General features: G+C 41.0%; 1 pseudogene; it reads right to left on the bottom strand.

Moving 5' to 3' along the window:
• Positions 1 to 3,073: 3,073 nt before the first annotated feature.
• On the bottom strand, positions 3,074 to 4,138 carry LOC101634753 (annotated as a pseudogene).
• Between the last annotated feature and the right edge of the window lie 15,147 nt (positions 4,139 to 19,285).

The raw sequence follows: 19,285 nt of genomic DNA, 5'->3' as shown, positions 1-19,285 counted from the left end.
CTGTCCAGCAGGCTCCCCGGGGAAAAGAACCTATATACACATCTGCATTGTCCTTCACAGCCTTTATGTCTTTGGGGAGCACCTGTCTCCACCTGCCTGCCTGTTCCACTCCTCCCTGCATGAAGGATGCCACAGACTTTGGAAGAAAAAAAAAAAACATTTTGTTATTTTCTGTCCAAATTCTAACCAAGAAAAAAAATTCAATAGTCCTATGTATTGCCTCAATTTGTACAATTAAGAATAAAGAAATAGATTCATTGTCCATTGACAGGGGCTAGAAAAAGAAGTACTATATTTTAATTCTTGATATGTTCTTCTGGAAATGGTGTAAATTAAATGGGTTTAATGGCACATTACATGAGTCATTTTTGCAACGATTTTCTTGTACACTAGGAAGTTCAAATTGTATATCTACTACAGTATAGAAATGAGCCCAATGATGGGATCATTTAAGATATCACTTTGCTTCATTTATTTTTATTTATCACCTAAACCAAATCTGATGAACATGGATTTTCCAGTTAATTTTCAAATCGCTTCAGAAAATATCCCACATGGTATCTTCTACGAGCATTGTTCAATGGCTGATCCAGTGGGTTAAGAGAGACAAAAGATAGCTTCTGTGAATGCCGCCTTTCCCCCAGGGAGAACTCGAACCATCTAATAGCTATTTTAAGATGTTGGAAGATGCATTATCACAGGCTGCAATTACTCTGTGAATTCCAATTTGAAGTATCATCTCTCAAGGGCATAATCCTTGGGTCACATTTCCTTTCCAAGGAAGGAGAAGTAAACCATCTCTTTGATTATTAAGGCTACAACAGGCCATGTCAGACAATCAGCATTCTTCTTCACATGTAAGTAAATAAAATTACATTTGAAAATGTGGTAGCTTGAAATTCACAAAAACAATAACCTATAGTGGTAACCAGGGCAAATCAAACACAAATCATGAATTATGGTGAAATATTGAATACAAATTATCATGAATTAATATGAAACATTAACTAAATATAATGATCAAGGGAGAGCCTTTAAGCCTCACATTTAGTAGTACTGAAATAAATACGATGGAGATATGTCCGTGCTTTTTTAAAACATCGAGTGGGCTTTTCTAATCGTGCCATGTCTTCCTGTACTAATTATTATCTACTATACTTGTCTTCTTTCAAAATACCTTAAGGTCTCTTTTCAATGCAGAGGACAGAAGCTCCAGATAACTCTGCAGTTATCCATGATCCTCACCTCCTTCAAGGGACCTTGGCTGTGCATGTGGTTTTATTACCTGATGTGAACTGGGTTGGTTGCGGGCCCTCACCCATGCACCTAAGATTCAATAGCAGGCACCCATGTGCCTAAAGGAAACTAGTGAAACTTCACATTTTTATTGTCCTTTAGACCCACCCACAGAACCTTAGCAAATCTTTAGAGCTGCCGCTACCATGGTCTGCGGGGACCTGCTGTCTTTAGCAATGAGACTGCTATTCCTCCCAAGATGGAGGACTCTGGGAGCCAACAATTCTCACAAGCCTCTCTAGGAATTGTTCTTGTCTGGATTAAGTCACCCAGCCGAAGATGACTCTTCTTCCTCTGTGACAGCCTGTAATAAATGACAAGTTATGCGAGCCCAGTGTTCTTGCTTTGATTTGAGACAACTCTGCCAGCCGCCCCCAGCTCTTCCAGTGCTCGCTGGTGAGTGAGCACGTGTTATGTGTGCGTGTGTGAGATGTGTGTGTGAGAGAGAGAATGTGTGTAGAGGCCTGGCCAGTGAGGGCCTGTTGCAGCCACGCTACTCTTCAGCTTCTACCTCTGCTTTCTCTAGTCTTCAACCAACCTACGTCCAAGAAAGCACCCCCGGGTTGAGTGGTGACCTCAGCATCCTGGAGACTGTGTAAGGTTTCTCCACGCATTCATTTTAATAAAACCTCACACCAGAGGAGGCATGTTGCAAAATCCATTGAGATTACAAAACTTAAATAACAGAACCCACGCTCAGAATTCTGTTCTCCAAGATAGGAGTCTTTCAGTGTTTTGACATTTTATTGCAACTTTTGCCTAACAGAGTCCGATAACAAGTAACAACTTTATTTGGAGAGTAGTTCTTTACATGTATGACTACTGCATTTACACACTGTTATTTACATCAACAATGGAGTATCCAGAAGTTAGAGATGTGTTAAAATTCACCATGCAAATGAAAATTAGCTTACGTATCACTAATAATCATTAAAGGGTGAAAAGGACTTCAAATTAAAGAAAAAAAGAAGGGCCTATTTGATGATCCTCTATTAACTCCAGTCATTTTGTGACACACAGGCAGCTCCAAATACCGAAAATATTGCACTAAGTGGCTGAGCAATTACTACTCTCAGGCCAAAAGCATTGGATGCTGCATGTTTCCTTCATTTAAATAGGTTTTTAATTCCAAAAGGGTGAAGACAGGGCTAAAAAAACATTCTCTTAAAATTCCCCCCTCCTCAGCCATATTAGAAGGCTAAATGACCGTGTGAGATAAAGCAATTAAGACTACTGCATTTACACAGCCTCTTAACACAAAAGCAGACAAGTGATCTATAACCAAGTTCATCTTTTTTCCATAACCAGGTAAACATCTTAATGGTTCTAGGCTCCTAAGTATTAACTGGTGACAATTAAACGTTTAGATTAGTATAGATTGCTAAATTCATGTTGACCCTGAGCAAACATAGTGAAAAGAAATGCATTGAAGTTTGCACACATGGAAGAAATTGCATTGTGAGGCCAAATTTGAAATGTTCATATCCCATTAAATGTCAGATACTCTAAGAGTGATTTAAAATAACATTTTTAATCATTTTTCATCTCTACCACACATTTTGAAAGCAGGCTATTTCAAACTGCTTGTGAATGGTGGCCTCCTGAATCGAAATAATTTTGGTTCTGGTCTGCAAGAAACAACTTCTGCAGTCCAGTAAGTGAAGACCCAGGCGCTTTGCCCTTACAACTCCTTTCAGATACTGGGATGGGTAAAGGAGAAACTTGGGGCATAAGTGTCCCACAGCTGTTCACATAGGTCACCAGAGGCAGGAGGGGATTAGCTCAGGATGGCATCTGAAGAGGAAGAGGAGGATGGAGAGGGTGAGAGATCTGTTAAAGACCCAAGAAAAACAAGGGGGGCTGGGGCTAGCGATCCAAAGGAGGGGGGGTGGGAGGGGCCGGATTCCAGAAGGGGAGTTCGTTCCGAGGCAGGGTGCGTGTTCGCCGACCCTTCCGCATCACCCTCAAGCTCCTGACTTTCTCCCTCCTGCCCCTGCTCCCTGTGACCTGGGTGAACAGTCTGCTTGCAGATGGGACAGGTCTTCTGGGTCCCGGTGAGCCAGGGGTCCACACAGCGGCTGTGATAGGCGTGCGCACAGGGCAGAACCCGCAGCTGGTCCCCGTCCTCGTATTCTTCCAGGCAGATGGCACACACTTCATACGCGTCTCCCTTCTGATAGCCATGTATAGGGATCTGCTCCAGCTGCTCCTGCGTGAGCCGAGCGCCCTGCAGTTCTGCCCGGTGCTGGATAAAACTCACTATGAGGGTCACCCCTCCAATGGCCAATGCCAGTAGCCCCATAATCTCCGTGAAAGGGATGAGGTAATAGCCCAAGGGGAAACGATTGTCTGGGACCAGAAGCACCTCAGCCCCCTTCTGGTAGAGGAAGAAGGAACGGAGATACTCGGAGCTCCTCTCGCCAATGAACACAGACGGGATGAAGATCTGCTGCTGGATTTCCTCACTGTTCCACACCATGTTAAGGAGCTCATTGGAGTTGACGTTGTGCACCACGGCCGCCCCGTAGCCAGCCTTCTGCGCGTTTAGGACCTTGACATCAAAGTTGCAGTCGAATCTTCGCAGCAGGGCTATAAAGATTGACCCGTTGACTGGAGGGGCCGGGGGTGGGTCGATGGGGCTGCAGGAATTGGCAGGACGGGCCTCCACTAGGAAGCCCTGAAGTCCCTCCTGTTTCAACGCAGCCCCAAAGAGGGCTGGGAGGTCCACAAAGTCCATGCGGGCCGTGTCGCCCAAGGTTGCGCGAATGAGCCCCCGGACGGGAGCCACCCCCCACAGCACCGTGGCCACGACCACCCGCAGTGGGAAGGCCGCAGGGTGCATGGCCGCCAGGGGATGTGGAGGGTGGCGGCGGCGGCAGAAGCAGGGGTGTTCTGCACCCTTCCCACCCCTCTTTCGGGATCTCAGGGGTCTGACCACCCCCGGTCCCGCTTCCTAGCTACATGGGGCCGTGGGGAAGAAACTTCCAGAATAGCAGAGGTTTAGCGCAGCTGGGAGGGAGGCACTGAATTTAGCCTTCTCGGGTAAAAGGATAGAACAGGGAACCGGGGTGGAGGCAAGCTCTGGGGACAGCAAAACTTCTGGAAGAGTCCGAGACCAAGGAGGTGGGACTTCCGGCCAGGTGGGCTGCCTTCCCATCCCATGGAAATGGGTTTCAGGTAAAGAAAGGCCGCTTCCGGCACTGAGTGCTCAAGATGAAAGACGTCTGCCCGCTCTGGGTGCCGCAGAGGCCTCTGGGAACATCCAGTTCTCGCGAGATACTGACCACCTCCCTTTCCCGCCGGCTGAAGTCTTGCTGCATCTATCGCGCGAGTCCTAACTGAGTGGTCTCCATCTTGCCTCAAGGTGGCCCCTGCGGAGTATTTTTTGTTTTGTTGCAAATTACTCATTTTGGGGTAGCGTCAATATCTACACATGTGACCCTGTATAGTCTCCCAAATCAGTGTCCAAAATCAAAGAATTTGCAAACATTGCCCTGATGATGTACATAACCAAGGGTTGTATATTTTAACGACTTTAACATTTTAACCATTTTATCAGATTAGTCCAGTACAGCTGTATTTCTATTTCCATTTTAAGCACAGTCTGAAGACAGCAGTAACACCTCGTTCAGGAGACTAGCTCAGACTAGTTTATGGCCTGGGTAGTTGGACGGTAACTCTTCCTTTGGTTGTAGAATTGGATCCCTAGGACAAGAAATACATAACACAAAACTGTGGACAGTCAAGGTAGATGTGCTCACTTGTGGATTCATTGTTTCTCAGATGTTATACTTGCACACAAAGAACCTTTGTACGTGTTACACCCAGAGATTAAAACCAAGATTAGAAAGGGAAATTACAGCCCACTTTAAATAAAGCTGTGGCTGATCTACCCAGTCAGAAATAGCACACGGCATGAGTTACCCCTGCAGGTGTGGATGGTCCAAACTGGGTCTCACGTGACAGGATGGGCCCGTCATTTTTGGTGCCTTGGCCAGTGCCAGAATATTCTCCCAGACCTGTTTCATCCTCATTTTCCTGGTTTTTCCAATTCTAAAGTGTAAAGGGGTTATAAAATGCCACTCTTACTGCTCCAACATACTCTCTCTGAAGAGAAGAAAGAATCACCTCCAAGTACACCTACATTTGGAGACAAGTGTTCATCTAAACCTTCCTTTTCAGAGTTGGGGGTGGAAGGAGGAAGCAACAGTCCTAAATTGGCCTGCTAGTTTTAAATAGTTGCTGACCTCAGACTAAAGAGAATGAAAGTCTGAGGAGATGTCTTTAGAGAAATTTGGCAGACGAATTGCACCATCCAAACCAACGGCAAAGGCGAGGCAGTGCTTCCTCTCGATGTCAAAGAAAGGGAAAGTAACTTGTGAAATCGGGGCCCAGAGAAAAGAGCGGAAGGTGCGTTGGGTTGAGGAGCATTTCTATGCTCAGAGAAAGTTCTCTCTCCAAGTCCAAATAAAGACTTTGCTATATGGAAGCCCTTAGAAAAAAACCCAGGAAAGATCTATTTGAAAAGCCAAAGTGACACCCACAAAGATGAAGATTGGAACCCGGGGCAGAGAAATCACAGATAGCCCAGGAATGATGATGTCCTCATCAGGTCAGTGGTTCAAGGATTCTGTGGGAAATGCTGCCAGGAACCACCAAAACACCATGTAAGAGAACAGGAGCAGGGAACAATAGTTTGCGGAGCCTTAGCACCCACCAGATTGGACTGCAGCTCCAGGGACTGACTGTTCGCCCTGAGCCAGTCTGCAAGAGGTCAAGAGGAAGTGCTGACCCACAGCAGGGTGGGAGCAATAAGAGATGTCAGTGTGTTGGCCTCCTGCCCCCAGCCCACAGATCCCCCAAACCTTCAAAGCCTGCTATGAACTGGAGCCAGGGAAGGATGTTTAATTACTCTGGAGTCTTAGATTAGACCAGACTACGCTAGAGTTGAACACTAACCATACTGGACTGAATACTTCCATGTTAAAGTGGTCCTCGGTAGGGACAGTCCCAGGTCTGTTTGATCCTGGTATGTATGGATTTGAGAACTCTCTTCAATTCAGAAAAAAATACAAATGCAATGGAAGTTTCTGAACCATCCTTCCAGTGCAAAAAGGCAAAACTGTCTTTACTATGTATCTGGTCTCTAGTGCACGTATTACTTCCCTGAAATAAAGCTTCAGTGGAGGAGTTTATGCCAAAAACTTCATCACCTTACCAAGCATCTGTAGCCGACTTTATATAATAACAGCCAGCTCTGTCAAATTTATGCTATGTTCTATGTGCCTTTCATACATTTCTTACCCACACATATACTCACATAAAATAGATGTGCATAAATTTTATATTGATATTGTTTGCTCAATTTTGGGTTGATTATATAGTATCTATATTACTTATATATTTATATGTACACATATACGATTTTCAAAGAACTATGTCCTTTTAATCAAGTATAAATCCATTAGTTTAACTTGCCAAGCTATCTTTACTTCATGTGTAGATGATATTTCAGAACAAATCATTTTAAGTTGCCGCTGATGACGGAAGCATTCCAAGCTTGTAATGACCATCAAAACTACCTGCCTTATGTCTTCCCTTTGCTTCATAGGGGTTTTCATATTTTGGAGCCTTAGCAGCTACTAAACCCCATCTTTTGTTTTCCGAAAGAATCAAAAGTTCCCCTTTCCTATTTAGTAATAGTTCTCTCAGAAAAAAAAATAACGAAAGAAAGCATTGAATATACAACAATCAGGCGCACTGACTGAGGTCCTGGAGAAGCCTTCAAATCCATATTGTGCTCTTCCAGTGGATGAAAACAATTAGTCAATTCAATAGTGGGGAAAAAAGCGACGTGGTTGATGGGTATTCATTATTTAAACAATTGGGGATTATTAGATTTTTCTCAGCTTTCAACAAGTTATTCATACTGCATACAGAGAAACAAAACTATTTTATTAAAACAATCATCGATCACTCCACTTAGAAATAGATAAGAGTGAAAAAAATAAAAGACACTAAATGGGATGCATGTCAAAACTCCAGCTGCCATAACACTGGAAACCCTTTTTTTTTTTTTAAGATTTATTTATTTATTTATGAATACAAGAACTGGGGTACAGGCCAGAAGTGCAGAGGAGTAAGAGGGTTCACCAGAGACAGAGTGGGGAGCAAAACAGGCAGGTATACAAAATACACTGCTGAGGGGAGCAGCAGGCGAGACAGGAGAGGTCTGCCACGTCATGTGGGTCTTCTCCTGGACCAGGGATTGATCTCATGCTGCAGTGACTGGTGCTGGCTTGACAGAGCTGTCTTTAACCCCTGTGCCACCAGGGAGGGCCCCGGGACACCTTTCTTGTAGGTTTCCGTGATCTCTTCACCACCCACCTTGTCTGAGCGGACTGTCGTAGCCAGATGTGCCATAGACGATTCTATCACAACAAAGCCCCAACAGTGAGTAGTCTCCAGACAGCTGCTTCTCCCCTAAGAAGCTGTCTCTCCCTGTACTCAAAAAGAGTGAACAAGTATCCATCTTGGTGTTTCAGGTAGTTATTTCATTTTCTCCGACTCAAGTAGGCTGTTTTTTTTACCACTTAGTGATTTTTACCACTTTATATGGAGAACTAACCAGTAGAAGTATGCGATAAATCAATTAGAAATGTGCTAATTGAATAGTGTTCCTGGGAGGAATAGCAAGGCTTCAGAGCCGCAAACACTTTGTATGTAGAGTAAATAGCTAAGTAATTACACAGGTATGGCTGACACTGATAGGAACCTAAGTAGCTCAAGCAAAAATGAACTATATGCTGATTCTTGGAATTGACGGAACAGATAAAATAAATGTGGAGTAAAATGTGGACATCCTTGAGCTTGTAGAGCAAGGCTGTGCCTGGACCATATTTATGCATCTGTGTGTATCAGCCTCTTTCTCTCTCACTGCAAACTGAGAAAGGGTCAAGAGATTATAAGGTACAATGGTACAATGGAGAAAAAGATAAAGCACTTATAAACAAGAAAATCTCTAGAGTGTCAAAAGATCATCTTACAAATTCATTCTACAATAATGAGAACAAATTTTAACATTCTAAAAAGCAAACATTAGCTTTAAGATTTGTCATTAAGTTCTATGTGAATAAACATTATTCTGAAAGATGGAAGTCATGCCCAAGGAGTGATTATAAAATCAACTCATGAAAATGTAAAGGAATAACCATGATGACGATAGCAGCAATGGCTGGAAGAAAATACTGTCCACTGTTCTTTGAATGCTTGTTTTGAAATGCAAATGTTGTTCCACCATGATTGATATGTTAGGAAAAAATTTTAGCATAACATGAATTTTAAAGTTGATTATAGTTGCATCTGCACAAAACACTAGATTAATGCAGAAAATAGAACTCAGCTAGACCGAGCGCAGTAGGAATATATAAAGCATACAAGGCTGAGCTTCTACAGCTATGAAGGTAATTCCTGATTAGGAACCATGGTCCACTCATGGCTAGAAGTCATGTTCATGTCCATGTTACAACTTCAGATGCCTGCCTACCACCGCCCTCCCCAGGTGTCAGCATGTACCAATGCTGTGAACAAACGTCACATGAAAGTGCCATATTTATTGTGTTATTTGTGTTTGCTTAACTCTATAGCATGTGTAAGACCATTTTGCCTGTTTCATTGTGTTTCTGTCTTTGTATGGAGCAGTGAGAATATTTTGAGTGTTATGCCTCTCAGCCCTACTTTCTACAAGCTCTTTTATATTGTGTGACTTTACAAAACAAGGCGACATAAGCCTTGTTACACCAGAACTGACTGTTCTTCCATTTTTTTATATTTAAGAAAATTTTATCAAAATAAAAAAGGATGCAAACACAGTGCCACTGTATAGAGCTCCGCGTGGCACAAGGAAATCCACCCTTGAAGCACAGAATACCACTTACTGATTTAACTAAGAGACCTTGTTCTAAAATGAACATAGTTAAAATCTAACCATACTTATTACAACCCAGACTCTAACATAACCCACAAAAGTCATTATTTTGTTCCTTATTAAAGTTATTCCACCGCATCTCTTACATTTTGAAGGGATTCCTTGAAAAATAATATGTATTCTAAATACCAGTGTGAAGAGTGAACTGGTAGAAACAAAGGATTACATGCAGTTAATGCCAATAACATGGAATTGACCACCTTCACTCACATTTGATGGCTGCCTGTAACAGAGCGCTTAGCAAACTGTGTCTTTGAAATATTTAATAATATCCTCAAGTTACACTATATAAAGCATGACACTGTCAAAGGGGGTTTCCATTGATACAGATTATAATTTATTTTCTCTATCTTGAATAGAAAAGAAAATCCTATTTTTTCATGTTTTCATGCCCAATTTGCTTCCTTGCTGTTAGAGAGAAGGGTTTGCCTCCTCAAAAGGAGGCAAAGTGAACATTCCACCTTCTCTGTTGAGTCCATCAATCCAGAGACTGGATTTTTCAGAAAGAATGCCCAAACCTTTCTCCATATCAGGCCTTTCTCCACATTTCAGGCATCTACGTCTTGAAAAATTCAGTCTACCTCAGGCCAGCTTGTCCTGACCTGAGCAGGCCCCTCACCTATTCACATTTTCACTTGTCCACAGCCATGGACTTAGACACAAAACCAAACTGAGGTTGTCCCGACAGTCAGCCCACCACAGCCACACAAGCAAAATTAGCACCATTAACACTCTCCCTAAATTTTCCCTTTCAGGATCCCTCTCCTATCAGTGCAGGCCTCTCATGACTTCCATTTTCCTCTTTGAGGACCTTGTCACCTCTAATCAAACTCCTCAATAATGCTACTACACCCTTACCACTCAAGCTGTATTTATATATAGTTTAAATATGTTCATTTTAGAACAAGGTCTTAGTTAAGTCTATAAGTGGCTTACAATATGCTTCAAGGGTGAATTTCCTTGTGTCATACAGAACTCTGTGGTATGGCATTGGGTCATGTGAACTTTTTTTATTTCAACAAATAACTAAGATGTGTCCCCTTATTTTCCACATGCTGAAATCAAGTAATCGCTGACATGAGATATGTTCTAAAGTCACCCCATTTTGCAAAGTCACATGAAAGGGCTAGATGTAAAGGTTCTGGCTGGGATCCCATAGAGACTGATTTTCTTTTTACAAATCTAGAGGAAGAATACATTGCACCAGAATGGGTTTGATAACTTACGGAAACTGAAAGGAGTCGGAGAGAGTCATGACAGCATTTTGAATAGGGAAAAGAAAAACATTTTGAATAGGTAGCAGGCCTTGCTGGCAGAGAGAGTAGCCAGCATACTCCATTGTCAAGATCTTTCTTATTTGATGGTGAAAACAACAGGCTGAGTTAGCCTGTTGCCAAGAAGCATTGCAGTTCATCAAGCAAATGCTCCGTGTTCTGATGTCTCGCTGGCAAGTAATTAGAATTTGGCTTCCCTTCCAGGCCAGCCCTTCCATAGGGAATGTTCTGGTGCTGCGGACTTAATTTTTCTGGTTCCTGTGACAGGGACAACCTACTGTGGAAATGGATACATTTGCATTCTGTGTCCCTATATCAGCCTTGAGCTCAATTAATAGCAACCTGAGCATTACAGTAGATGGATGACTCTCGATTTCCTGACACAATCAAGCTTCCAAGTCTGTAACCTTAAGCACTCGTATAAATCTCTAAGGTAATGCCACTCTGGCAGCTCTCCAGGGGAAATAAATACAAAGTGTTGCTTGAATGAGTGTGAGTGATTTCTTCTTGGGATGTCTAAAGTCCCAACCGGCTCATTTGTTGGGTCCATCTTGGACTTATCTGACTCTATATAGGAAGCACCATTTTAATGTACTGCTGTGTAGACATTTACAGATGGTCACTACCGTCATCACCATGTTGACTTCTAAGACCAATGTCTTCTGAAATCAGATATAAAGTTATCATATCGACCGATATGACAAAAACACATTCCTACTTAAGAATTTCTCCCACCAACATTTCTCACCTCATGTGAGCCCACCTCCCTCTTCCTCTAACAAAGTCTATGAAGGATGTTCAGACAGAAATAACCACCTTTAAGATAAGATTTTCCCACAGATGCTGCTCACCTGCTCATAGTCCACTCTAAGCACCAATGTACTGAGACATTAATGATAGCTTGTGTCCCATGTGGCATCAGTAGAAATAATTGCCATGGAGCGTAATAAAGTTGATGATTTAAAGATGTATTTATTTATGCACACAAGAACTGGGGTACAGGCCAGAGGTGCAGGGAGTACAAAGATTCACCAGAGACAGAGTGGAGAGTGGAACAGGTAGATCTACTGAGATACACTGCTGAGGGGAGCAGTGGAAAGATAGGAGAGGTGTGCTGCACCATGTGGGTCACCTCCCTGACCAGAGATTTAACTCATGTGAAATGGATGCATTGCAGCTAGCTTCATAGTGCTGTGCTTTAACCAGTTGCACCACCAGGGAGGGCCCAAAGTTGACAGTTTAGATGAGGAGATGAAGCCCATGCACTTTCATGAAAGTGAAATCAAATTCATTAAACACAATGGCAGTGGTCACAGAAGACACTGTGAGTATATGCATCAGACTCAAGTTCCTCCCAAGAAAATGATGATTATTCTCAACCAATGACCATAGTGAACAGAAATTACTGGAACAATCTGTCCTTCATTACATTTGTCTTAATGAGTTTGTCACAAGAAAGTAAAGTCTGGGGACCGGATAGAATCCACACGAAGAACTGTTGACCCAACCCAAGAAAAAATTCTCCAGCAAAAAAGAGACAGTTGATATACTTTTTTCTTAAAACATTTCACCAAAAACTTTAATTTCTGGTGGCAGGTAACCACATATTTTCCTCCTTCATGTGTAAGGTCTGTTATTCCTTGTTTGGCTTACCAAGGCCACCCCTGAAATGCTATCTTACCAAAGCTATAGTTGGAGCACTTTTAAAAAACATTTATTGTTACAAACCAAGATACATTATGATGCTAACTCTATTAAGATTGCAGGCTGACAATCTAAACTTACCATGAGGATTTTTCCATTTCAACTGACCTTGAGGTTAGCAAGAGGTCCACTTCCCACTTGAGCCCTAATCAATGTCCCTTCAAGGTCACAGTAGGTTGAAGAGGGTAATAAACATTAATATCCATTTGACAGAAATTTACAGTAGATACGCATTTGGTCTGTGGAGTTGGAAACACATGCCCTATTAAAGCACATGGAATATGGATTTTATTATTCCAAAGGGACTTTTCTGGCCAAGCAAGAGGGTTTGTGGATGACAGAAACTCCAGTGTAAACATATGGTCCCAGCCTTGCAGTTGAATCAGAATCTCCCCATCAAATTTTGTTCTCAAAATAGAGCCCTCCATATAGTGTCAGGATTATTGATTTTGGCAGTATGTTTTATTACTTTCAGAAACCAAGTTTAGCTTCAAACAATTTAATCTCTCATTCACATAATTTATTAGAATAAATGTCATTTGGGGCCCTCCCTGGTGGTGCACAGGGTTAAAGCAAGGCACTATGAAGCAAGCCGCAGCTGCTTCAGACCGAGTTCCATCTCCAGCTGGCAAGGTGACCCACATGGTGTGGCAGACCTCTCCTGTCTTGCCCGCTGCTCCCCTCAGCAGTGTACTTCATCACTCTGCCTGTTCTTCTCCCCACTCTGTCTCTGGTGAATCCTCTCACTGTCCGCACCTCTAGCCTATACCCCAGTTCTATATGCATAAATACATAAATCTTAGCAACAATAAAAGAATAAATGTCACTTGTCATATAATCTTAAACAAAATATTAAAATGCAAGAGAATCCAGACTCAATTAAATCCTCAATTAAGGGAATGTTCCAAATACACCATCCTTGCCAGGCCACTGTTTCAACAAAACTTTATAGATACAACACTTCCTGCTGACGTAATGCTGCTGTAATAACTCAGATCCCAGTTCCCTGGGGGGCCTTAAGGGTCTGTTTGGTGCCATTTGGTTCATCTGTGGCTGTCTTACCAGGAAGTGTCCATTGTTAACAACAACAAAAAAATGTTCAGACAGATTTAGAGGCAATTTCAAGGGCAATTAGAAGAGATTTGAACCTGTTGTTTCCAAATGATATTTGAACTCACATTCCTATAGAGACAAGTAGCACCTTTCAGTGAATAATTTGTGAAGAAAGTTCATTAATATGCAATTGAATCATACTTTGGAGAACAGCCACATAACAATGAAATATGATTTTTCAACTGCAGCTTTGCTCCACTGTGTCATCAACATTGTGTTCCTAGACAAGACAAATGGATTGTAGTTTTTTTCTCTCTCTCTCTCGTATGGGGGCCACATGGGACCACAGACCGTAGTCATACCATTTCACCATCTGGTCATTATTTCATCCAGGGCTTGACAAATGATATCCCATAGGCCAAACTGGACTCTCACCTGCTTTTGTACTGCCTGTGAGCTAAAAATGTTGTCTCCATTTTTAAATGGTGGGGGTGGGGTGGAATCAAACGGAGAGCAGTTATCATGAAAGTTGAAAATAATATGAGCTCCGACTTCAGTATCTATAAAGTTTTATTGAAACATGCTATGCTGCCTAGAGACACACACAGAATAACCCTAAAATATCTACTCCCTGGGTTTTATAAAGTCTGTGGATCCCTGATGATGTGGCCTAAAATCTGGAATAACCATTTTCCACCTTTAATTTAAAATCAGACTACACTTGCCTTTTGAAAGTCTACGTGAGTTTTTTAGTAATTTTTCAAAGGAGATAAATTCTGAGTGGTTTTACTGCAATTAGGTGGGAAAAGAAAGATGGATTTATCTTATGTATGTAGAAGTATTCTAATTGCTCACATGGGTCATTTATTCTCATGCCTGCCTTAATTAACTTTAGTGGTAATTAAGGTTGCTAATTCATTCCACAATTGCATTACCTTCTGCAGTACTTTTTCTAAACAGCTACACCATCGCATCACCTTTAGACCCAGAAGGCAAGTGAGCTAAAATTTGTCAAAATGAGCTTAAGGACATGTTAAAATAAAATTAGATGCTTTGTTTTCCTCTCAATGCTGGCACCTCTTCCCATTCCCAAAACAAATCCCCCCAAACCTCTCTCTCCAGCAGTCCTAGATTAAGGGCACTTTCAGAAAAACAACCAATCTGAAATTATTCCAGAAACATGACTCTTCACTAAGCATCATTTCACAAGTCATTGACAATGACACAGTTACCTCCTCCTAGTCTCCTTGTAAACAACCTCAAGGGACATAAAATGACAACAAAACAAACAAGAGGTGATAGATAAGTGATAGACAAGTAATCCTTCCTTAGGGTTCTCTTGTTTTTTTCCTATCCCTGAATGTTCCCAGCTAAATACTACGTGGAGTCTGCGCTCACATCTCTGTCCTGTCTTGTTTTGGTTACACAAAGAAGTGGGCATAAATCTTCATTAAAACCCTCCCTGGTGGTGCAACTGGTTAAAGTGCAGCACTTTTAGGCTATCTGCAGCCACTACTGCATGAGTTCAATCCCCAGCCCTGGAGGTGACCCACATGGTGCAGCAGACCTCTCCTAACCCGCCCGCTGCTCCCCTCAGCAGTGTACTTTGTCACTCTGCCTGTTCTGCTCCCCACTCTGTCTCTGGTGGATCCTTTCACCCCTCACACCTCTGGTCTGTATCCCAGTTCTTATATGCATAAACAAAACTTAAAAAAATAAAAATAAAACACTCTCCACAGGTCTCACAGCTATCAAACCTGAGGGGTCCAAGTCACTCACTCACGGTCAGGATGGCATCTCTGACAACAGCTTTGCATTTGCAAGAGTCTTGAGCTGTAAATTTACCATTTGTATGAAGTATCTATGGGCCATATTTGTGACTTCATGCCCTCACTTGCAAAACAGTTAGTAGATTTTTTAAAAATTTCCACTTTAAGGAGCTAGAAAGATCATACTGTTCTTGTTGGGTGTCCAAAAGAAATACATACATGTACAAGACCTCCCTGTGCACTATCAAGGTGGTGCATTTTAGAGAACGTCAACATTCTAAAATGTGAACATTCTCAGAACAAAGAATCGCCCTGTTCAAAATGTTAATTTGAGAATCCTTGATTTAGGTCTTACATTATTGTTACATGAAAGTTTGTTCCAAAAGTGGCTTTTGGCTGAGATCAGCATATTTCTCTTTAGCTTTTGCTTTTTCCTGAAGCAGCATCTGGAGATTTTAATGGACACATATCAGCTTGAGCTTCACGGGGATAATTGGGAATCACCCAACATAATTGTATTTATGCAGGGCTTTTTGCCCAAATGACTAGATATAAATGCTATAGATGAGTCACTTGATACATGATATCAAATTTCAATTAGGCAAATTGAAAGGAAATTCAAGTGGGAAAATTATTGTTTGTATCTCAGAAATAAGACCAAATAGCAAACCATTTAGTAGAGAATCTGATAGGGAGAAAAACGGTGAAAAGAAAGGAACGGAAACATTTTCCATCTTAAACTTCGAAAAAATGAGAACAAGGAAAGCTCAGTAAAAAACCAGACTCCTCCTTACTCTTAACCTAAGAACAAACTTTTTATTCTTATTCCAAACTTGCTCTCTAAACACAAACATTATATGACCAACACTGAGACTGAGCTGGCAGAGATTGGGTAGCAAATTAATTCCCTGTTCTTGCCCTCTGTGCCAGCATAGCTGCAGAGAGCAGGTTACTGCTGTCCTTGGTCCTGAGCCTGTTTTCACGTCCTCCTCCCCAGTGACGGATTGTTCTCACAAACCTTTCAGCCAGGCATGTCATGATGCTATGGCACCACTACAATATTTAGACCATCAGCTGGGCTCCTAGAGAAATATCTTAATACAGACAGAAAAAGCCCACGTTCCCTTAGGTGCATATTTCTCTGCTGGGAAAATCCAGCAATAAAGTAATTCTTTATTCCGTGCCTTTAAAAAAACTATTACGATATCATGTAACTGTCAAAGTAAGCATGAACATAATTTGAAAGTTACATTAGAGATGTGAAAGTTGTTAACTTTCTCATCATCCTTCTATGCTATTATACATTTTTACCTATACGATGGGTTGAAATATCCTGAAGTCTTTCTTGAGATTAAAATATTTTATTTTCTTGGGGGAAAAAATGCTAAAGTGTAGCCAAATTTATGATAAGATGTAGTGAAATCCAAATATCTCAAACTTTACTCACTTGAAATTAAATAAAACCATTTCTTTTTGAGATGAGATTGGCCTAGGTTTACTGACAGATCTAGCTCCTACTTAAGTGGACTCTTTCTGTGAACTAACAAGGTCTCTATTGGAAGACTGCCCAACTTCAAGCCTAGCTCTGTCACCCTTTGTGATTTTATTCTTCTGCTTCCTCAATATTTTATCTGGAAAATGGGAATAATAATGGTAAGTCTAACAATGACTGAATGCTTCGAAAATTACTAGGCACATAGACCTTCACAATTGAATACACTTATTTATTATTGTTATTGATATTATTAACATTGTTAACATTCATATTCACATTATTGCGTTCCACTCAGGGTATAAAGTCTCATTGCCAGCCCACTACCCCTGCTGCTGCTAACTCTCAGTATCATGCACATAGATGCTGATGTCTGTGTTTAATGATTGTGATAAGAATCCATCTAATCTAAGGACATTCCCCAAGAACATGGGAACAGATTCTGTTTTAACTCCCTATTTCCAGGTGAGATCAGGTGACAAATTTTAATAGGTGGGACTGGAGGGTGCACCATGGATGGGTTTTAGAAGAGAAATACCTCGTGCCTCTTACACAAGTTGAGAGCCATATCTTTTTTTTTTTAAGGTTTATTTATTTATTCATACAGAACTGGGGTACAGGCCAGAGATGCAGAGGGTGAGAGGATTCACCAGAGATAGAGCGGGGAGCAGAACAGGCAGATCAACAAAGTACACTGCTGAGGGGAGCAGCGGGCGGGTCAGGAGAGGTCTGCCACGCCATGTGGTCACCTCCGGGGCAGGTGGGAATTGAACTCATGTGGAAGTGGCTTTAGATTTTCAGTGCTATGCTTTAACCTGCTGCGCCACCAGGGAGGGCCGAGAGCCATATCTTAAGGTTGCAACTCTCTCTCTTTCACACACATATGTCCACACTTAATAGATCACGCTCCTGCTCCCTCACATATTCAAGACTCTCCCTTCAATGGATCTACTGCAGATGTCCTCTTTAAAGGACATCTACTGCTTTAAAGTCAAGAAGCAAACTCACTTCTATCCCCGAAGTGAAAAGATTCTGGTTACTTCATCCCTGGGGAAGTGGTGGCCTTTTCCCAACTTCTCTTTAAATATGGTTAATGAAAAAGATGCCCAGTATCTGTGGGAAGGCTGGTAACAGGGTGGTATGAGACTCAAAAATGCTTCCTACTAAAATGCTAACTCTCGAAACACAAATCCAGAATAGATGCAGCTATAAATGCTGAGCTAGATCTACTTAATACAGACTGGATCCCTCAATTTTCAAGCTCTTACTATTTTGTATACAAAATTCAAATCATAACTATAATCAAATGATTCACAGTGGCCTTGCTTATCTGAGCTTACTGTTGAAACTCTCTATATCCCAACTTAAAGAGTAAATATATTTGAGTGACAAGGGATACACTTATTAAAATAACAGCATAGTTCAAAGGTGTTATATTTTCTAAAGTATAAATTGTTCATTCTTGTATGTGTTCTCCTTTTAGAGAGGAATAGAAAATTTATGTCATGAGGCTGTTCCAGCAGCAAACTCTAGAAAAAGGATCACACTGAAAAAGAAATAGAGAAAAGAGGAAAGAAGAGAGAAGGAGGAAGAAGGGTCAAATATACATATACATATATAGTTTATATATATGTATATATTAATTATATATTATCAATTAATATATCATATTAATGTATAATTAAAATAACATGGTTATTTAAAAATATGTTAATTTATATTTTAAATATGTTTGTATTTATATATATATACATATATATATATGTATATATATTTTTTTAAGCTCCCTAGTGCTAGCTGTCCATGGTTAAAAAGAAAAGAACATGATTTTGGATTGCCGTTTCCCTGCAAATAAAAAGCAAAAGCTAATTAACTGCTATCTCACACATGTGCTCATCTTCTGTCAAAAACCATTGTGCTGCCGATGTTTCAAAAGCCTTCAGTTCCTTCACGAAGATAAGAATAAAACTCATGGTAACATCTGAGGCCAATACGTTCTTATTTAAACATCTCTCTAGTTAATTTTATTGTTTAGGTTATGACTTTGATCAGGCTTTATCAAAATTAAGGTTTGTATTTATGCCTTGTTTTGCAGTCTTGCAATAAAATTATAAATATCAACCTGAGAAAGAATATGAAAGAGCCCCATTTTGTTGAAACTAATATTAAAGTAATTGTAAAGCAATCATTTCAGTAGTTAAATATTAGAACGAACTTCATTCATGTGTGTGAGCCATGGACAGCGCCCACAGAAATCATGACCCTTCAAGTCTCCTGCTCTCCCCCATGCCAAGAGATTCTCTGGGCTCAGTCCCTTGAGCAAATGGGTGGATTGGCCAGCTCAGAGACAGTGAGTCAGCTGGGATATACAGATGCAAAGCACTAGAATAGAAGTGTAATATTTACCTATACAAGGTCAGGTCATTTAAGCTACACAACAAACCCTTTATCAACCATTAAGTAAGGAAGTGAGAATAGATGATCTGTTAATCTCCTTTTTGTTCTAAAATTTAACAGTTCTACCTGAGTCACTTCTTATTCATTGTACTTGAATAAGCTCTACTGGCTAGTAGAGGAAAATAGTGAAATACAAGGATGGAAAAATCCTTGTTATGGTGCAGGGCATCATGGAAGCAATTTCCTATTCATTTCTGATTATGGTATTTTTAAAATTAGTAAATTTTAATTACACATCAGGATTCAATTTCAA

Source organism: Condylura cristata, unplaced genomic scaffold (assembly GCF_000260355.1).
Source record: "Condylura cristata isolate star-nosed mole 26May11 unplaced genomic scaffold, ConCri1.0 scaffold00007, whole genome shotgun sequence".
NCBI lineage: Eukaryota > Metazoa > Chordata > Mammalia > Eulipotyphla > Talpidae > Condylura > Condylura cristata.
Note: the sequence above shows the minus strand (reverse complement) of the source record. Positions and strands in the feature narration are given on the sequence as shown.